This window comes from Ochotona curzoniae, unplaced genomic scaffold, assembly GCF_017591425.1.
Source record: "Ochotona curzoniae isolate NIBS_2020 unplaced genomic scaffold, NIBS_Ocur_1.0 contig_2599, whole genome shotgun sequence".
Taxonomy (NCBI): Eukaryota; Metazoa; Chordata; class Mammalia; order Lagomorpha; family Ochotonidae; genus Ochotona; species Ochotona curzoniae.
Genome location: NW_024465520.1, coordinates 12,555,189 through 12,571,779, shown reverse-complemented (window position 1 = coordinate 12,571,779; position 16,591 = coordinate 12,555,189). Strand labels below are relative to the sequence as shown.

The 16,591-nt window shown below is 41.0% G+C and overlaps 1 pseudogene; it reads left to right on the top strand.

Annotated features, from left to right (window-relative positions):
* Positions 1-9,989: 9,989 nt before the first annotated feature.
* On the top strand, positions 9,990-10,553 carry LOC121152712 (annotated as a pseudogene).
* The last annotated feature ends 6,038 nt before the right edge of the window (positions 10,554-16,591 follow it).

Sequence of the window (16,591 nt, the reverse complement as noted above, 5' to 3'; positions counted from 1 at the left end):
TGGTGCTGCACGAGACAGCTTCAAGATGCTTCTTAAAGAGCAAGAACATTATATTTTTAACAAATATGAATAGAATGGAAGGTTTTAGAAAATGCTAGTAATGAAGAGGGATCAATATTAAGAAAATGGTATCGTAATGGATATACTTTGAAAGCATTAAAAACTGACTGGGATTCTCTGAGTTTACTTTTCAGAAACTGAATAGCTACAATATTTTAGACAAGCCATCATAGTATCTTACGTGTGAAGTGTCTTGTGTTTGAGGTGTAATCCTTTGCCTACTTAGCTAGAGGGAAGTTCAAACAAACTGAAAATATAACTTAGGTAATATTTTGTTGTACTATATTAACTTGTCATTTATTAGTGTCACTTCATTTGATAAATACCAAACACTCCTTTTGATTGTCACCTTTTGAGTATTATGAGACTGCACTCACTTCTTTCTGAAAATTGAGACAATAAACCTTTCAAGAGACTACACAAATCCATGTTGAAATGTGTGGGTATCCCAGGGGGGAATGTACCTGCTGGAAAAGCGACGGAATGGGATGGTGAAGTGGGATCAGTAAATATATTTTCTAGCCATGGTTGGCTGCTTTTCTCACTGTGATGGCTGTGCTACACAAATGGGGAATTGGTCCTTTAGATTCCCTTTCCAGGCCACATCTCATCAAACCAAGGGTAGACAGCTGATAAAAGAGCAGCCAAAGCCTTGGTTAAACCACATTTCTCCTTACAACTTGAATAAAGAGACGTAGTGACACAGCAATCAAAGAATAGCGTGTGCTAAATCTCAACGATCATGTAGAACTGTCCAGAGATGGCTCAAGTCAAATCTAAGTGATGGAAAAACAAAGACAGAAACAGGCAAAGACAGACCCCAAGAGAATGGAATCCTGCAGAGAAGCAGAAAGATGAGCTGTGACAAAGCCCAAGAAAGTACAAGGCCAGACTTGCACTCTAAGACTGAAGCATCTCAGTAAACTTAGTGTCATTTAGACGTGGTAAGATTCCTTTTCATCCGTATTATTTCCTTATAGAGCCTCCCTCTTATTTTTTAACTAGAGCACATGTGAGTGTCCCTGGCAATTGTAGTGCCTTGGCTAGATGAAGTTTTGTTAAAATGTCTACTGGAGAAAGACTTTAGTCATTACCTGTATCACTGTATGAGGATTATGTGAGTTTCAAATGCGTATCCTTCTCCCTCTTGTTGCCCCTGTCTTTCTTGGGCAAGACTGACATAAGCAAAACAAGCCATCCATCTCTACAAAACTAGTATAGATGGATAGACAAGTATAGATCCACAGAAAAATAAGATTTTAAAGTCCTGGTTTAAGTTTACCATAAGTCTTCTTTGGGACTTCAGTATTAAAGATGAGTTCTGAGTCTCTAAGAGAGACTTCCATGATTATCTTAGTACTGACCCAACTGATTGGTTTATGAAACTCTTCCTCTTCTTTTCCTTTGAGCATTGTACGAGCCAAATGTTTTGCAGGTAAAGATGGAAAATACGTATTTTTTTCTGGTTGCATTTCACACCCTTGTTGTCTAGAATACTTAGAATATTATTATCATCATACAGACATGACTTTTTAATATAAACACTATATGGGGAAAACTTGCTTACACAGTGCTTAAAGAATTTATCCATTTTAAAATAAAACCTCTGCTTATTTTACTAAGAAAGTGGCGCAACCTGCCTTCAGTGAGAAGATTCCTCTTCTGTATTTTCAGAACGACTCCTTGCAGTAACTTGCCAACACTTTGTAAAAATCACATTTCCTGGTTGGGAGGGAGGCGGTGAGCGCCCACACTCCCTGGGAGCTCTGAGCTGCATCTGCGTGCAGGTGTACTGCAACCCGGGCGGCCCAAGCCTTCTCTCCTTCTTGTGCAGTCAGGTTACCATTAGCATTCTGGAGGTTACTCCCGGGATCACAGTGGTTCCAGTTCCTGGAATCCTGGGTGATGTTTGTTCAGCGCAGATGAGAGAAAGTTCTTGCCTCAGAGCCAATAACTACTCAAAACCTTGACAGTCTTGTGTCTCAGCGTGTTTAAATCCAGCTGCTTGATCAGATTCTTTGGTTCTCTTCACCATTGTGTTTGTTTTTCCTTCTTGCTAATTTATTAGCTACAAATGACCTCAAAAGCCTTCATTCCAGGGCTCATTAAAATTCTAGCAAGTCTTTCATTTGCTGAGCCTTTCACAGGCGTTAATTTGCATGGCCCAACACAGTAAGCGGGTTAAGGACAACATGGAACTTCTTCACACAGCATTTGATTTCTAGCTATTGCCACTACACAGATCAAATCAGCCACGTGGGCCCGTGAAGCAACTGACTGCCAGAGCTTTTGTTTCTTCTGCCAGAGTTTAAGTCAGTTCTTAGAGAGACCAGGACACACAGAGCGAAGTCACATGGGGAAGGTTAACAAGACAGCCTCTGTAACAATCCACTTAGTATTGTGTTCTGGTGTAATTTTTATTGTTTTCAAATCTTTCATGTGGTGGCAAGTAACTAGTAAAGCAGTGTTTTGCCAATTAGGAAATTGAAAAATGGTACCCCTTGACAGTTTCAACTCCATGTGAATCAGGAATTTATTTTTCTTCATCACTTGTGATTCTTGCCTTAGAACCCCTTCCTCCTCTTGTTTCACAGATACAGCTTTGTTCCGTGAGAGAGATCACACAAGACCCACGTGTAGGATGTTAGGAGGAATGCTCACTGCCCAAGCTTGCTGACAGCAGCTGCCACTACGCTCCAGGAGCCACCAAAGTCCGGGGTCTTTAAGCTTTCATTCTCCAATCAGATTGAGAGCCACACAGCATAAACAAAGTTTCCATGTGCAGGAAGCAGGAAAGGAGCTACCAGAGCCCAAAGTTTGCTGTAGTTAATTAGCCCAACATAGTATAATAGGAGGCATTCTCCTGCAGGAGGCAGAAAGGAGCTACCAGAGCCCAAAGTTTTCCTGTAGTTAATTAACCTAACCTAATACAATAGGAGGCAGGAGGGGCCAGGTGCTCTGAGCCTCTGGAGTCATTTCTGAGCTATTAGTTGACCTGAATGGTGCTGAAGGCAGGAGGGGCAGGACGCGCACAAGGAGCCTCCAAAGCTGGCTTTGTGCTTTCAGTCAACTGGAATGGCATGGGAGGAGGTAGGTAGGAGGTGCAGAAAGGAGCACAGAAACTCCATTCCTACGCTGCCTGTTGTCAATTAACCTTTCAAGCGGATGTTAGCGTTAACTTGCTGCACCCCGTTACAATACAATTCTTCTTTTATCTCACTACAGACTTTAAAAGTTAGTATTTATTTATTTGAGAGAGAGGGGAGAGGGGCGAGGGAATCACCTACTAGTTATTCACTTCCCAAATGCCTGCAGTCACGCTGGGCAAGGGCTGAAGCGGGCAACCAGCAGCTCCAAACAAGTCTGCATCGTGGGTGGCAGAATTATGGCTTGGGCCGTCACCATGGCCTTGCAGGGTCTCTGCATTAGTAGGAAGCTACGTTCTGGAGCCAGAAGTAGGTCCTTGGATGTGGGACTTGAGTGCGTGACTTAACTGCTACCATAACTGCCTGCCCTTCACTGTACAATTTAAGTGAAACTCAACTCCTGCTATGACTTCTAATTCTGCTTCTTTCTACGTGGCTTCTTTTATTTGTTTTAACTTCTCTTCCATGGCATTGGCTTCTCTCCAATGCTGATGATTTCTTCACTGCACACATTTATGTGGCAATAGATTCTTTCATTGGGTATCAGAATGGCAGTTTCTTATTGCTGCATACTACCCTTGATTTTTAAAATATATATCTAGTTTAGTTCCTGATCCGCTTCTGTTCCCTGATTATGTCTGGGGCTGTGTGAGTTCGTACATTACAGTGTGTGTACTGCGTCCCATCTTATACTAAGATCAACAGTCACTTCTATGTATGACCTTACATTCCCAGGAAATACTACATAACAATTTGTTGTTGTGGTTCAGGGCTCTAAAGATTGTCACCTTCCAGTTTATTTATTTGTTTATTTATATTTGCAAAGTCAGATGTACAGAGTGGGGGAGAGACGGAGAAGATCTTCCGTCCAATGATTCACTCCCCAAGTGAGCGCAGTGGCTGGAGCTGTGCTTGTCGTTTTGTGTGAGTTTCTTGAGCTTTGTCAGACATTCCCAGATATTAATTCTCTATGAGTTACATGATTGGTAACTATTTTCTTCTAGGCTGTTGGTTGTATCTTCACTTAGTTCATAATTTCCTTTGCAGTGTAGAAGCTTTTTAGTCTGATGTAAGCCATCAGACTAAAATTTATTAATTAATTTATTTTAAAGATTTATTTATCTTTATTAGAAAGGCAGATTTACAGAGAGAAGGCAAGACAGAGAGAAAGATCTTCCCATGCAATGCTTAACTTGCAAATGGCTGCCATGGCTGGAACTGAGCCAATCTGGAACCATGAGCCAGGAGCTTCCCATGCAGGTACAGGGTCCCAAGGCTTTGGGCCATCTTCTACTGCTTTCCCAGACCATAAGTAGGAAGCTGTATGGGAAGTGGAGCAGCTGGGACATAAACTGGCACCTATGTGGCACAAACTGGCACCCAGCACATGCAAGGCAAAGATTTTGCAGCTGAGTCCTCATGCCAGGCCCTATTTATTTTTGTTTTGACTGCCTGTGCTTCTAGGGTCTTTTCCTAGAAGCCTTTGCCCCATGCTTACGTTTTACAGCATGCCCAGCATTTTTTCCCCTAGTAATCAGTATCAGGCTGTAGATCCAAATCCTTGAACCATATAGTTTTGATTTTTGTGTAAGGTGTAAGATAGAGGTCTTGTTTCATTCTTCTGCATGCAGGGATCTGATTTTTCCAGCACCGTTTATTGAGGAGATTGACTTAAGTTTGCTTGCTATAAAACTAGTTGGCTGTAGGCATGTGAGCTCAGTTCTTGAATTTTTGTTCAGTTCCATTGATCTTCAGGTCTATTTTTGTGCCAGAATAAGGCTGTTTGGATCACAACTACCATGTAGTACATCTTGAATTTGGCATTGTGGTACTTCCAGATCTGCTTTTGCTGTTCCGGGTAGCTTGAGCTATTCCAGGTCTCTTGTTTTTCCATATGAATTTTAGCATAGCTTTCTTCTAGATCTGAGTAGAATGTCAGGAAGTCACAGGTATATTAATTGGTATCACATTGAACCTGTAACTTACTATCTGTACTTGGACATTCTGATTACATTAATTCTACCAACCTATGAACATGGAAGATTTTTCTAGGTTTTGATGTCTTCTTCCATTTCTTTCTTTAATGTTTTGTAATTTTCATTGTGGATAGATCCCTCATGTCCTTGGTTAAATTTATTCCAAGGTATGAAAACTTTTTGCAGCTATTGTGAATGGGCCTGATCTTACAAGTTCTTTCTCAGCTTTATACAAAGTGTATACAAAGGCTATTAACTTTTGTGTGTTGATTTTGTATCGTGCCGCTTTAACAGACTGTCTTATAAGCTCCAACAGTCTCTTAGTAGAGTCTTTTGGTTCCTCCGTACAGAGGATTATGTCATCAGCACACAGGGACAGCTTGATTTCCTCCTTTCCTATTTGTATACTTTTAACTTCTTTTTCTTGCTAATAGCTTTGGCTAAAACTTCCAGGAATATGTTTAATAACCTAGTCTGCTTCTAGATCCTAATGGAAATGCCTCCAACTTTTCCCCATTCGGTATGACGCTGGATACATGTTTTTCATATATTGCCTTGATTGATTGTGTTGAGGACTATTTGTTCCATACCCAACTTTCTTAAAGTTTTTTGTTTGTTTTAGTGAAAGGATGTTGTAACTTATTGAATGGGTTATCTGTGTTTGCTGAGGTAATCTTATGGATTTTTGCTTAAGCTTACCAATGTATTGTATCATGTTTATTGATTTACATATGTTGAACCATCCCTGTGTATCAGGAATAAATCTCAAGTGATCCAAGTGAATGCTCTGTTTGATGTGCAGTTGGATTCAGTGAGCTGGTATTTAGTTAAGGATCCAAGTGAATGCTTTTTTTAATGTGTAGGTGGATTTAGTTAGGTGGTATTTGGTCTTTTTGCAACTACTTTATCAAAAGCCTTTGTCTATATTTTTCTTTCTGTGTTATATCTTTTTAAGGTTTTGGAATTAAGGTGATCTTGACCTCACAAAAGGAGTTTAAGAGGATTTCTTCACTTTTAATTGTTTTTCAATAATTTGAGAAGAATTAGAATTAGTTCTTGATAGCTGGTAGAGTCCAACAGTGAAGCTTTCTGATCCTAGGCTTTTATTTCTTTGGGGCAGGGTAGCGGGGTTGGGGAGTTCTTTATTATTGATTCAAATTGCACATGAGTTATTTGTCTATTTAGGTTTTTTTTAGTCCTCATGACTCAATTTAGATAAATTGTACCTGTCAGATATTTATCTGTTTCTTCTAGATTTTTCAATTTTTTTTAGTGTATGCCACTTATAGTGACACCAGATGATTCTTTGTACAGCTCTGAAGTCCACTGTTACAGTTCCTTTTCATTACTCATTTTATTGATTTGGGGTCTTCTTCTTTTGGTTGATTATGCCAATGGTGTGCACATTTTTTTAATTTAAAAAAACAGCTCTTTGATTAACTGATTTATATAATTTCTTGGTTTCAATTTTATTGCACATTTGGTTTGAATTTTTATTCTGTAATTTTAATTTATTTCTTATAACTATGTTTTGCTGTTGAAGTCTTTATAATTTGTCAATATAGGCACTAATTAGTATAAACTTCCCTCTTAACACTGGTTTTGGTGTATCCAATATCGAATAAATTTTTGTATGTTACTCTCTCATCTTCATTTCTAGAAATTTATTTCTTTTTTGACCCACTATTCAATCAGAAGCACATTATCTAGTTTACACGTGTTTGTATGTTTCTAAAGTTTCTTGAGTTGTTCGTTTTCCGCTTCATACATAACATTATTTCAGTTTGCTTGAATTTGCTAAGGCTTGCCTTATGGCTTGGCATGTGCTCAGTCCCAGTGTAGATTCCATGAACTGACAGAAACAATGTGTATCCTGCATCAGTCAGGCCCATTTGGTCTACAGTACAGATTAGGTTTGTTTTTCTGTTAACTTTTTGTCATTGACAACCAGCCCATCTTCAAAGTGGCAACTTTTTACAACCGGTTTGGGAACCCTGTAGAAGGAAGAAATAAAGGAACGTGTTCTTCCCCCACAACAACTTGTCAGGATCTTTCCCTAGTTCTGGTGCCTGTTTGGACTTGGAGTCAGTATTGGTCCATGAAATTCCATGCCAGGCAATGCTTTCAGTTACTGTGGTTACAGCAAGTCCTCCAGCTTCTGTGATCCATGGCACAGAGACTCTTATTTGAAGTGGAGGTAAGTAAGCTCTGTCTCGTGTTGGCCACTGGCTGCCCCACGCAACTGACCACAAGTTGTATGCCTGACCTATCAATTGGAGCTTGCACTGTCAGCCAGACCGCTGGAAATATAGTCCTTTCTTCATTTTCTGCAGACAGATTGATGGATGCTACTGGATGAAAATACACCACCGTATTTTTTTAAAAAAGCATTCTTGTTGTCTACTTGATATGCTTTTTTTAAATGTTTGTGAAAGTGTTAACTCACAGTGATTGTTTAGAAATTTTTGTCTAGCAACGCTAGCATCAATGACATCACTGAATCTTTGCTGTTGCTTTTGTCCTTTGGATGAATGCTAGGTTCTTTTTACTTGTATATCTGGTAATTTTCTGTTTTGATTCCAGACATTGCAGATTTTACCTTGTAAATATTTTAGATGTTTTCAAAACCCAGATTTTTTGAAGATTTACATTTTTCAGAAAATGCTAAGGTACACACAAATTTTAAGTATACATGTTCATGGGGTACGCTGCTATATTTCAATATTTATATATAATGCGATCAAGCAAATCAAGATATTTGTCACTGCACATAATTATCATTTCTTTGTGTTAGGAATATTAAGTCTTTGGTAATTTGAAATATAATATTAATTGCTTTCACTCATAGTCACCCTAACTGTGCTACAGAACATTAGCAGTTATTGCTTCTATTCAATTGTTTTCCTTTGCCTCTTAGCCAGTAGCTACATATTTTGATATTCTCCTTAACATCCTCAAGCTCTTTCTTTCCTGAGATGCAGTGAAGTCATTTGGTCCTATAAACCTTGCTTACACAGTTGTTAGGAAGACAAGAATAGCCCTTAGTTCACAACATCCTTCTGAGTACATCCCTTTGTAACACATGGTTTTCCCAGTACGGCTAATAAGCACAAGAATTAAACTGGTCTGTTCCTTCCCAGTAATTTTTTCCCTGTGTGTGATGGTTTGCTCATTTGCATACACTGATCTGCACTCCATAGAAGACTGGAGAAACGTTTACAGAAGTCTGCCCGAGAACTACATTGCTTTGACCTTTCTTAATTATCAACTTCATCTCCTGAACTCATAGACCAAAGTTCTCCCTTCCTGCACGTGATCTGTAAACCCTCTGCAGGCAGTCAGCCGGAGAACGTGCAGGGTTTCATCACTTACTTCCCCGTCCTCAGACATTGTGATATTGTGACCCCTGTTCCTAATCATAGAAATTACTATTTCATGTATTTCGATTGTGTTATTAGTTGTTTAAGACAATAGGGTAAATCTATTCTATGTTACTCCATCTCAATTAAATAAACTTAATAAATTATGCTTCCTTTTTATTTTCAGTGTGTATTCAACATTCGAGACTCCGGATTTAAAGAACTACAGGACAAAACACAGCACTCTCCTGTCCGTGTATGTATCCTTTACCTTATTCCATCTGCACAGTTCTGCATCTTTGTATTTGATTTCCTTAATATTCCCAGTACATTTCCCCCTACTCCTTGTAAGAATTTTTCATATTTGTATATTCTTCCATTAAATATATATACCTAATTTACTGACTAATCCACTAATTTGGAGGTAATTAGGTTATCTGCAATTTTCTCTGCTATATTTAAAACCAAAACATAATACAATCTCTTTGTTTGAGTATGTGTGTATATGTATTGAGAAATTGTTTAATTGGATTCTTTGATAATTTACAAGGAGATAACCTTAATAATGTCCTAAAGTCAGAGCTCCAGTTGTTTTCTGCACAATTTTCTTCCTTTATTTCCTCCTTCCATTCTCGTGGCCTTCCCCCCAGCCTCCTTTTTTCTCTCTCTCTGTCTCTTGCCCTTGTTTGCTTCTTGCTAATGAGCAATGACTAAACCCCTTCTACGTTCTAGAGACTGTGCTGATGGATAAGGTACATCTGGGGAGAAAAGAGGACTTTCGCTGCAGTGAAACTGGTTAAGAAGAGGACAGAAAACATTCAGTAAATGAAAACACCATTCAATGCATGCTGTGACAGGGGAAGTTCATTTGAAGAAATCAGAAAGTCTTGGCTCATACAAGTTGCATGCATCTTCCACAGGAGACCGAGAGACAGAAGAGGGGATAGACACTCTGTGCAGCCTTGCTTTGTCAACGGAGCGGTGTGGGGAAACACGTGGAATTTAATATCTATCAGAGCTGGTTCAAAATCAGTTTCTGCTGTCTACTAGCTGGGTAAGCATAGGGGAGTTATTATTTATCTTTTCTCAGCTTGGCTCAAATTTTCAAAAATTATTGCATGTATTTGAAAGGGAGAGTCAGACAGAGAAGTCCGATCTGCTGATTTACTCCTCATGTATTCATCCAGGTCTTGGCCAGGCTGCAGCCATGAGCTGTTTCTCCCATGTGGATGACAGGAATCCAACGACGTAAGCACCTACTTCCTCCTTGAGTGTTCATTAGCAGGAAGTTGGAACTGGAAGCAGAGCAGAGACGTGGCCCCAGGGACTCCAATATGGGATGGAGGTGTTCCAAGCGGCTTTTTAACTGCTACACTAAACATGCACTCTCAGTCTAAAGTAAGAGTCGTAGGAGGAGTCTTTCACATCCCCTTTGACACCTCAGACTGATGGCTGCCTACTCCCACCGCCCCGGCCCTGCCATGGGCACAGCACTGCCAGACCAGAGCGTCCTGTGGCATGGCTTCCAGAGGTTTGATTAAGACAATAAGCGGGTGGTCTCAGACAACAAGCTTCAGCACACGCTGTTCAATGAATGGTACACGGACTCCATTTAACCCTGTGACAGTGAGATCGATCATATCCATCTTTGAGAGAACAGACCAGCATGAACTTCAGTCAGTTCACAGGCGTGTGAAAGTACATCACCGACTGATAGAACATGTTCCCCACCTACGACTGGGACAGCTCAGGGATGTTCAACGAGAATGAGCTCAAGCAAGCACTCCAGGTTTTGGTATTGGCTCTCTGACCAGTTCCACAGCATCCTCACCCACAAGTGTGACCAGCAGGGGCAGAGGCAGGGGCAATGGCAGATTGCTTCTGATGATTTCATCCAGGGCTGCTTCATCCTGCAGAGGCTGCTGGACATAATCCGACACTGTGTCGCAGATCAGGATGGCTGGATCCAGTACCATGGGCACTACTTTTCCGCGGTCTTCATCATCACATGACATTGGCAACATGAGCCATCCAAGGCCTTCAGTGTTGTGTTATGTCACCTCTGGTTGGCAACACAATCACAGAGCAAATACTGGAAATGCCAAATCTCTTACCTTTAAATGGAGTGGAGCACAGATGTTAGCTTTTCTAGAATCACTCCCTGGGGACCAGTTGTTTATATGTGGATAGCTGCTTCCTATTTTGTTCAGTTACATTCATATTCCTGTAGGCAAATGCTGCCATTGTAACAGTATCCTTAGGGTGTACGTGTTGGCTTTGGTGACTGTAATTGTGCCACAAGGTGAGAAAGTCATCATGAGAAGGATGACATGTCTGGAATTATGCTTACAGAAAATGCACCATGTTCTTCTGCAGATACTATCCCTGTAGAGAAAAGTCTTTCTTAGCCAGTGGAGATTTAAAAGTAGCACAAAACCCACATAGGCTTTTTGCATCCTTGCTTTGTAAAGAGGAGTTTATTATATCCAATGGAACATGCAATACAACAATAAAGTACCAGGTACCAAAAACCAAAAAGGAGTCATAACATATAGAGATGCTGTGAGAATCAAAGGTGATGCATGTAAAGCACAAGAGACATAGCAGCTTTTTAGAAAATGGTAGCTATTACTCTCCAGCTGTTTGAACATGGGCAAGACAACCCCTTGGACTTGAGTTTAGCTATCTGTAATATGATTGTGTAGAAGATTCCTTTCTAACATCCTAAAGTTTGACCACATTCATCTATTTATTCTGATTTCAGTGACTCCCTGAGACATTCCTGCAGACCTTCTTCTGACCTAAGTAGATTTTCTTCATGAGTGCTCTGGTGCTGAGCGAGGGCTATTTTGAAATTAAGTAGGGTTCTTGTTGCCTGAAAACCAGCCAATCACCAGGAATAGCCCATTGACTAGCTGTTCTCCAACTAGATATCCTGACATGAGCTTGGATAATAATAGTTTAGATTCTGAGTTAAAGTGAATAAACCAAAGTTTTTTTTTATCAAGGAAAAAAATAAACATCAAATAAGCGAAGAAAAAATTTAGACATTATACATTTAATAGAAGACAATAGAGGGTATTTCAGTTCATCTTCAAAGAGAAAGCAGAAAACTTAGATTAAAACATTTCCTGAGTTCCCAAAAGTAGCTACTTTTAAATTTGATCAAACGAGAACTTCCGTGTCCTATGGCAGTCAGCGTCATTTCCTGCGGGGGACAGCCAAGTAGAAAGATGCATGAGACGAGCTTTGGACAGTCTCAGGACAGCCCTGCACTGGGAACCTTCCTCCTGTCCTGACTGCTGAGCGTGGAAGCAAAGCTCTTCATCTCTTTCCAACAAGCCTATTTTTCTATGCGTTAAATCCCATGTCCAGTGTCTTACAAACTGTCTTGCATTCGTGAGAACAGCAGACACTAGGGAGAACTTGTGAGTCAACAAATCTAACCGTTTTCCTTCACAAAGAAGGAAGCTAAAGCTCTGGTGTCTCGGTCCGTTTTGTGTTGTACAAAATGCCCAAGTCCTGGTACTTCATGGGGAAAAGAGGCTTGTTGTGGTCATAGTATTGGAGGCAAAAAGTCCGAGACGGAGTCGCCTTGGCTGTTGTGTCTCTGATGAAGGCCTTGGCTGCATCTTCACACGGCTGAAAGCATTGCATGGTGGAGAAGCAGGCGAGTGATCATGTGGTGAGACAGGAAGTACTGAACTAATGTGCCAGTCTCACCCTTTCATAACCTGCACTCTTAGGAACTAATTCACTCCTGCTAGATGTAACCTACTCTGGGGACCAGCACTAATTCCTTCACAAGGTTAATTATGACCCGATTACCTCCCACCAGGCCTCTTATAGGTCTCATAAACTGGTGACCACAGTTCCAACTTATAAATCTTTGGAGAATGCACTCAACCTGCATCCAGACCATAGCATCGGGTTCAAAAATAAAATAGTATTCGGTGCATGTCAATAGGAGTATGAAAGAGAAAAGAGCTGGAAACTGACTTAATGAAATATGTCAGTCAGTCCCAAAAAGACAGATAACATATGTTCTAGCTAATATGTAACAACTAATGCATAGAGCACACACACACGCGCTATAAATTTTGCAAGGGAGGTAAATGCACTGGGAAATAATGGACAGATACAGCTTGCATCTTCACTCCTGGACAGTAGAATCCCATTATTATTTTTACTTGTGCTTTCATGGTATATTACTCCATTTCTCTTTTTCCTATACTTACTATGTCGTGATACACTTATATATCAGAAATTAAGTTTGAAACAGTAAAATGAAGGACTTTGACAGTGTACTAACTTGGGGATAAATAGTGGGAGGAGTTATAGGGAGGGAGGAGGACGAGGGAGGTTGATCCTCTATGCTTACAAAGCTGTATCATGGGGAAACGTAAATAGATGTTTTTTTAAAAGTGAAATGTTTCTAAACCACTCTCAGAATGAGCACTTGGTAAGTCATTGAATTTATGATGTTATGATGTTGGGCGTTTTAGGTCAACACCGAGCGCAAGACTGACCATCACCATGTTGTTAATTGCTCTTTAATTCTTAGAGCTGGAACTCCAGGTCTTCAATGCTGCCTACTTGTTAGCTGTATTAATAGTGGTTCTAAAAGTGGGTTTACAACCCTTTTCAAAAACTTGTGTTACGTGGCATTGCTGAAAATGAGACAGGGTGATATTATGTGCCTACCACTAGTGTGAATTGAGATGGACACGTTCCACTTCCGGAGATTTCCACTCAAAATATACAACCTAATCATGGAGAGGCATCTAACAAATTCCAATTAGGGATAATGTGCAAAATAAGTAACCTGTAGTTTCCAAAGATGCTGGTGCTATAAAAGGAAAAATATTAAGGTTGAGAGACTTTTCATGATCAAAGAAAAACTAAAGAGATATGAAATTAAATGTAGTACATAAATCATGATTAGATGTGATGCTGGGAATAAAATACTAACAATATAACACAACAATGTGGCCACTGATTGAGATACCAACATCCCATGTGGGCACAGACTTGTTGCTCATGTCATTCCACTTCTGATTCTGTTCCCTACAATGGCCTGGGAAGAGCAGCAAAAATGAGTCAAGTGTTTGGGCCCCTGCCACCCACGTGGGAGACTCAAATGAAGCTGTGGTTTCAGCTTGGCCAGTGCTGGCTATTGTGGTCATCTGGAGGGAGGGTACTAATGTTTGGAAGATCTTCCTCTTTGTCTCTCCCTCCCTCTCTGTAACACTTTCAAATAAAATTAAAAATAACTTAAGAAATATTACCAAGGATATTATTGAGACATACCTGGCTATCATAACAAAATATCACAGCCTGGGTGATACAAAACAAAAATTTATTTTCTCACATGATGGCAGCTGTGGGTGCAGAAGGAGGACTGGACATATCTCAGACACAACACGTCACTTTGGCCTCAGCCAGGCACCGGAAAGGGCCACAGGAGGCAGACACATCATTGGATTAGCAGGGCTCCAGCCGGCCAATGATGAGCCTAGACTGACATTCCTTACCTAATTAAGACTTAAACAGAGCCTGTGCCAGCTTCTGTGTTGGAAGGGGTATAAAACCCTCATGGATATCCCTGTGTCTGCCTTTATTGCTGCAGCCTCTCTCTCTACTTTGCCACCTTTCCCAAATAAAGGTCCTTTTGCATTTTTACAACTGCCTGAAGTTTTCTTTGCATAGCTGCTTGGCGACCACACGGTTAATATAACATCATCGTTCTGAGTCGGGGAGTCCACCATCAAGCTGCTGGGTGGTGGAGTCTGGTGGAGGAACTCTTCCTGACTTGTATATAACCACCTTCTGGTTGTACCTTTCTGTGGCAGAGACAAGGAAACAAACTTTCTGGTTTTTCTGCTGATGAGAGCATGGATCCTATTACACAGGGCTGCTCTCTCCTAACCTTCCCTAAGTCTGTCAGCCCAAACACTGTGGGGCACAGGGATTCAACATACAAGAGTACTGTTTTTTTTAAAGAAGAGTTGTTTACTTTTATTGGAAAGGCCTAGTTACAGACAGAGCAGGAGATACAGAAAGAAAAATCTCCCATCCACTGACTCACCCCTCAGATGGCTACAAAGACCAGAGCTAGGTTGGACCGGAACATGGAGCCAGGAGTTTTCCCCAGGTCTCCCATCAGGGTGCAAGGACCCAAAGACCTGATTCAGCCTCACTTGTTCTCCCAGGCCACAAGCAGGAAACTGGACTGAAAGTGGAGCAGCTGGACTTGAACCAGCACCCACATGGGATGCCAGCACTGCAGGCAGAGGTCCAGCCTGCCAAGGCTCCACACCAGTCCCACAAGGGTGCTTTAAAGAGATCACAATGAAGATTAAGGTTATTTTAGCACAAGAAAATCTTGTCGTTTATAAGCATGTCATTTTTTCACAATATACTTTTCCACAAACTTCTGAAAATCTATTCAACACATTAAGGGGACACCATGAAATTTGGTTGGTTAAATTTGAACCTTGCTTAAATTTTAATGATTAAGTGGCTAAGTGTTGTATAAAAGAGATGTGTTTTGAATTTGATAACATGATCGTTGTGAAGGAGAGAATCCTTCTTGGGTAAAGTGCATCCGACAGTGTAGAGACAAGGGCCTTGCTCTATGCCTCCGACTGCCAAAGGGATGCAGTCCTATAAAGTGTGTGTGCATGTGCGTGTGCGCCTGACTATGTGCTGCAGAGAAAAAAAGAGGGAAGAAGAAGAAAATGGAGCAAAAATACTAATCATTGGAGAAAATAGGAAAGACATCCTTTGTAGCAGCCTTGTGACTTTTTTCTTCAATTTGAAATTATCCTACAATAAAATATTTTTTAAAGTTGATTAGTATCTTTTCAGGAAGGGCACACACATACCACACACACGCAGGAATTGCCAGCTTGTGTTCTAATGCATCACCCAGAGCCGAAGGCGGAGGGAGGTGACGCAGGAGTGAGGTCTGTCCTCACACTGTGGAATGGATGACCAGGCAGTGGCTGATTTGCAAACAGCCCCTCTCTAATTTTATTTCACTAATATTTCAAATTACCTGCCAGTGTATCTACAAACCAAATGGACAAAATGGCCTCTTTGTTAACTTCCCCTTCCTTTCAAAAGGGTCGTATGGAACTGGCCCTCTCAGTACTGTGTGTCATGTGCCAGGCACATACCAACTCATAAAAACGTCCTAAGGCATTAATTATCGCAGCTGAAGAGAGGACAGACAGCGGCTCCTGCTAATTGTCAAAATCCCCTCTGTGACTGCCCACTGCCACACACAGTCGGAGCTTAAGAAACACGAATTGGCGATGAAAGTTGCCATTCTTCCTCCTTTGCAGCCAACAGCAGTGATTTAAGCTGGGGGCACACATAAAATCCCACTGTGCCTGTTCAGGCACAGACACTGTGGCGGGCTTGGATCCCAGGCAAGTGGCGAGTACTCTGCCACAGTGATCAGCAATTCTGTTTGATTTAGGAAGTGCTAATCAATAACAAGTTCAACTTGGGGAACCGCACCAGCTTAATCATTTTGCATCTGGCACCCAGGACTGACACACCCCAGCTGGAAGGGAAAAGGGGAGGGGAGGAGGGAAGGAATGGGGTGTGTGTGTGAGTGTTGGGGATGGCGGGGCGGGGTGCCACGGCATGAGAAACAAGTTCATGAAAACCAAGTAAACCTCTTTCTGGAGTTAAAAATCGCTTCAACTTTCAAAGACGAAATCTCACCCCCAAGTGAAAGACATGACATAAATGCGAAGGCAAGTGAAGATAAACAAAAGGCCCCGCTCAGATGCTCCCGAGGTGATCCGTCATTGTCAAGGAATTCTTTGCACATCATAACGATTCCGAGCACCCTGCCAGCTTGTCTCACACACTATTTCTGTATCTTACAGGACTCCTCTCTTTCTCCCCAGTAAACAGCAGTTTACAACACAAGGTTTGACTGTAATTTTCATCAAACTGCAACTTGTGCAGCTTTGTGAGAGCTGCATTATTACTTAAACCCAACTGTAATGCTCTTTTACCTTCAAGGATCGTT